This window comes from Cyprinus carpio, chromosome B4 (genome assembly GCF_018340385.1).
Source record: "Cyprinus carpio isolate SPL01 chromosome B4, ASM1834038v1, whole genome shotgun sequence".
NCBI lineage: Eukaryota > Metazoa > Chordata > Actinopteri > Cypriniformes > Cyprinidae > Cyprinus > Cyprinus carpio.
Genome location: NC_056600.1, coordinates 25,783,660 through 25,788,980, shown reverse-complemented (window position 1 = coordinate 25,788,980; position 5,321 = coordinate 25,783,660). Strand labels below are relative to the sequence as shown.

Below are 5,321 nucleotides of genomic sequence, written 5' to 3'. Positions count from 1 at the left end.
GATGGGAATCAGCTGGCTGCCAGGATGGAGGCCAGGTCTTTCCAACTGTGAAAAACAAATAAATAAAGAGAGGGAAGTTGAAGGAGAATTAGTAAGTATAGATACACAATGAATTGATTGTCATGGATTGGTAACATTTACTGTTTTACAATACTTTGTAGAAGTTAGTGCAGTGCATCAAGAATCTGTTGTTCCAGAGTGGGGACGAGGTGATCCAAAATTATGTAACTGTTAACGATAGTCTTGTGCATAGCAATAAACCTATCTCCACACTAGAGCTGTTGCCAGAGTTGGAGGAAGGTCTTGTAGTGATTAGTCATTATCATTTCTGTTGTAGCTGGGTTTCCATGTGCGCAAAATTACTTTAAAACAAGATATAAAACATCACGGTCATTATGGTATGTCAGTGTTTCTCACAGTAACTGTTGCTCATGGAAAAATTAAACAAAACTAGATAATTGTGTAAAAAAATGTAGATAGGCACAATACAGCTGTCAGGTGGACCAAACATGGTCTTAAAATGTCAAAAATGTTGTGGAAAAATAAAAATAAATCCTCTAACTGACAAATATATGTATCCATTTCACAGTGTACTAATTGCCAAACCCTGAAACCCTGATTGTTTCCTCTGACTATACCATCTCCAACCATCTCCCAATCACTGCATTTCCTCTTCTAGAGACTTACAGCAGAAACGTAACTTTTTACTTTTGGTTTCATATGGCTGTGGATGCACAGTACAACATATCAGTTTCCTCACAATTGTAAACAGCATACAAAAACTGTTTGCAGTACAATTTTTCTTTAATAATCTCTACCCAAGACAATGGCTTGTCAACAATCCCCACAAATTAAAACAGTACATTACATTACATTTATTCATTTAGCTGATGCTTTTATCCAAAGCGACTTACAAATGCTGTTTATGTCAAAGGTCGCACGCCTCTGGAGCAACTAGGGGTTAAGTATCTTGTTCAGGGACACATTGGTGTGTGAATGCTTTCTGCCAGTACAGAGAGATCCAGGCACAGATAGATCCAAGAGCCCAATAATAAAATGCATGTAATCATACATAACCAAAAGCTATTTAACATATCACATTGTGCAGGGCTGCCAGTCATAAAGATGTTCTGTCCTCCCCTGTGGCAGGAAGACAAAGACATTGTATTACTGTATGTTATTTAAATGTTGTTCTTTAACAAGGAGTCAATATATATTCATTGTTGACATTTTATATACTGCATATTTTGAATCAAATAAGATCCATAACTGACACTTCAAGCTAAAGGTTTTTTTTTTACAGATGCCTACTTATAACAGCTCAATGTTGTGACTTAGACAACAGCATTTTGTCAAGGTAACATTAAGTAATTGCAAAACAATTTATCCAACAGTCATAGAATGTCATCCAGCGTTTCCTTTGTATTTTTTTAGGGTGGAGGGAGGTGGGTGTCTTTAGGGGTAATGTTTGTTTTTTGAATAAATAATAAAAGCGATAAAAGCATTGTTCTTAATCACATATTTGTTGCTGCATTTAAAGTGAAATTTAACTTAATTAAGGTTTTGAAATGACAATTCCAATAGCATTATTTAACTAATTGAGAGGAAACACTTTCATCCAGTTAGTCATTGTCCTACCTTTCTTTTCCTTGTCTTTATTATTTCACGGACTGGGAACATTTCAAGCCGATTGTGAGGACAATCTGTAATTGTAAGGAATATATTATTTGCACCAATGTCCACAATATGTGTTGTACTTTTCCACTGTTTGTCATTAGCACATTTAGCTCGTCCTAGTGAGATTTGAGAACCACAGGAGTATCAAAGGCTGCACATGGTTCTATTCAAAATCTTTTTTTTTTGCCATTCCTTCTTTATGTTGTGTTTCCTAATGGGATGTTTACATTTTCCATCGCTTGCCACAAAGGCAGATATCTTTTACACTGGTATTCTTTACACTGGGACTTTAACTTTGCAGCTCTCTAATTACATGAAGCAGGGATGTGTAAAGAACCATCAATTAAATTATTATTTAAAAAAAAAACAATAAAATAATATAGTATCTAGGCATACAGTATAATTGCAATTCTGGATCAGATCCATAATAAATCAATAATGTTTGGAGGGTTTACAAAAATCACATTAACTTCAAGACAATTATGCAGGGGTAAAATGTCTGTACAATACATGCCGTGCATAGACTAAAACACACCTTTGATTTTTTGTAGTCTTTTACGTTGCTGTGGACCCCGCAGTGGTGGCTGCACAGCTGAGACCTGGTGTGCTGGTTCCTGGATGGATGGAGCCTGGTGTGCTGGTTCCTGGATGGGTGGAGCCTGGTGTGCTGGGTTCCTGGATGGGTGGAGCTGTGTGTGGTGGTGTGTGGCTGGAGAGAGCCTGGTGTGCTGGTTCCTGGATGGGTGGAGCCTGGTGTGCTGGTTCCTGGATGGGTGGAGCTGTGTTGTGGTGGTGTGTGGCTGGAAAGAGCCTGGTGTGCTGGTTTTTGGATGGGTGGAGCCTGGTGTGCTGGTTCCTGGATGGGTGGAACTGTGTGTGGTGGTGTGTGGCTGGAAAGGCCTGGTGTGCTGGTTCCTGGATGGGTGGAGCCTGGTGTGCTGGTTCTTGAGATGGGTGGAGCCTGGTGTGCTGGTTCCTGGATGGGTGGAGCCTGGTGTGCTGGTTCTTGGATGGGTGGAGCCTGGTGTGCTGGTTCTTGGATGGGTGGAGCCTGGTGTGCTGGTTCCTGGATGGGTGGAACTGTGTGTGGTGGTGTGTGGCTGGAGAGAGCCTGGTGTGCTGGTTCCTGGATGGGTGGAGCCTGGTGTGCTGGTTCCTGGATGGGTGGAGCTGTGTGTGGTGGTGTGTGGCTGGAAAGAGCCTGGTGTGCTGGTTTTTTGGATGGGTGGAGCCTGGTGTGCTGGTTCCTGGATGGGTGGAACTGTGTGTGGTGGTGTGTGGCTGGAAAGAGCCTGGTGTGCTGGTTCCTGGATGGTGGAGCCTGGGTGTGCTGAGTTCTTGGATGGGTGGAGCCTGGTGTGCTGGTTCCTGGATGGGTGGAGCCTGGTGTGCTGGTTCTTGGATGGGTGGAGCCTGGTGTGCTGGTTCTTGGATGGGTGGAGCCTGGTGTGCTGGTTCCTGGATGGGTGGAGCTGTGTGTGGTGGTGTGTGGCTGGAAAGAGCCTGGTGTGCTGGTTTTTGGATGGGTGGAGCCTGGTGTGCTGGTTCCTGGATGGGTGGAACTGTGTGTGGTGGTGTGTGGCTGGAAAGAGCCTGGTGTGCTGGTTCCTGGATGGGTGGAGCCTGGTGTGCTGGTTCTTGGATGGGTGGAGCCTGGTGTGCTGGTTCCTGGATGGGTGGGGCCAGGTGTGCTGGTTCCTGGATGGGTGGAGCCTGGTGTGCTGGTTCCTGCATGGGTGGAGCTGTGTGTGGTGGTGTGTTGCTGGAAAGAGCCTGGTGTGCTGGTTGCTGGATGGGTGGAGCCTGGTGTGCTGGTTCCTGGATGGGTGGAGCCTGGTGTGCTGGTTCTTGGATGGGTGGAGCCTGGTGTGCTGGTTCTTGGATGGGTGGAGCCTGGTGTGCTGGTTCCTGGATGGGTGGAACTGTGTGTGGTGGTGTGTGGCTGGAAAGAGCCTGGTGTGCTGGTTCTTGAATGGGTGGAGCCTGGTGTGTGCTAGTTCCTGGATGGGTGGAGCCTGGTGTGCTGGTTCTTGGATGGGTGGAGCCTGGTGGATGGGTTTCTGGATGGGTGGAGCCTGGTGTGCTGGTTCTTGGATGGGTGGAGCCTAGTGTGCTGGTTCCTGGATGGGTGGAACTGTGTGTGGTGGTGTGTGGCTGGAAAGAGCCAGGTGTGCTGGTTCTTGGATGGGTGAACCACATGGCACCAAATTTAGAATGAAGTTCTCCTCGTCTTCTTGAGGCAGTTGGTCTGGGTTGAGTCTTGTCCAACCTATAAATGGACATGGAACACACACAAATATAATATATAATATGCAATAAGCCCAAAGTGAAAATAAATGCAACCCCAAATCAACCCTAACGGTTAAAAAAAGGTGGACTTAGTGAATGTGATTATACCCACAGGATTCTGAAAGGCATAGGGCAGAGGAGTCAAGGAAATATGGAGAATCGGTTGGATATGTGTTCTTTCAACAGCTGTTAAGTATCGCCATTATTGTGTCACAGTCTAAGATGCAAAGAACATTGTTATCCATTGTAAACTTCTACAACCTACAATAAAGGTCTACAACCGCTAACAAATTTTAAATCTAATTTATTGAAGCACCGCCATCTAAAACATATGAAAAGAAACACCGGCGCTGACCGGTAGGATGCTACTGCCAGTGATGAAAGCACTCGTCGGGAGAGTAGCATTAAGCAAAGTTCAAAAATCTTCTGTAAAAACACTGAATACTGCTCTTATAAATACATGAGCAGAAAAACATTAGTTCAAAAATCGGGGTTGAGCTGCTTTATTTTTTATTTCAGCCAGGGATGTTAGGAAATGTTATATGTTTTGTAAAAAAAAAACATACTCCATGCTTCTCTTATCAATATGATATTAGTTAAATAGCATTAGATATCTATTAGTTGGGAGAGACTTTATTATTCTTAAATATGCACATTGCTTCTCTGTATGGCATCACCTGGTTGGAGAAGCAGCAATATGTAAAGATTGGCTGATTGTTGACTCCTAATGTTAATTATTGTTCCAGTAAAGTGGATTAATTTGATGGCTAATTTCGCTGGTACTTGTGACTAGTGACAATAAAGGGCTACTACTACTACTAATTTCTAAAATAAGCAGACTAAACAGGTTATCTGTCACTTTTTAGAAAGGGGCGGACAAGTAACATAACTAGTAACTTTTAATTCCCTGTAATAAGTAAAGTAATTTTTACAGGAGGAGTAACAATTTCGGAGTAACTTTCCCAACACTGGTTGTAGTCTCAGTTAGGTACTTCCAATCTCCAATCTCTATTCGCAGTGGCACAAGTAGTAGATTTATTTTGACTAGGTACCATTGTTTTTAAAAAATACATTAAAATAAACACAAGTTAGTCATAAAGGGCAAAACGAGTAGGATTGTCTCTTTCTGTTTGTAAACACATGATTCAAAGTTGGCCCCATGTAGAGAGAGCGGCGATTGAGTGAGCTCCAAAGTGATTGAAGAGAGTGAGAGGTGTAAGCAAGAACAAAGCAGTGAATCAGAGAAATAAAAGGTATTCTCATTGTTTCACTTCGGTTACATTCTAAAGCACAAATAAACATGACCCCACCTCCACAGAACCCTGTTGGAAGGAGCCACATTGGCGGATTTTGTG

At 43.2% G+C, this 5,321-nt stretch overlaps 1 long non-coding RNA gene across 1 annotated transcript; it reads right to left on the bottom strand.

Annotated features, from left to right (window-relative positions):
• Nucleotides 1-744: 744 nt before the first annotated feature.
• LOC122137074 lies at nt 745-2,348 on the bottom strand. Its single transcript, XR_006154586.1, has 3 exons — nt 2,213-2,348; nt 1,639-1,703; nt 745-1,140 (listed from the first exon to the last, which is right to left on the bottom strand). It is a non-coding gene; the product is annotated as an uncharacterized LOC122137074 (long non-coding RNA).
• Between the last annotated feature and the right edge of the window lie 2,973 nt (nt 2,349-5,321).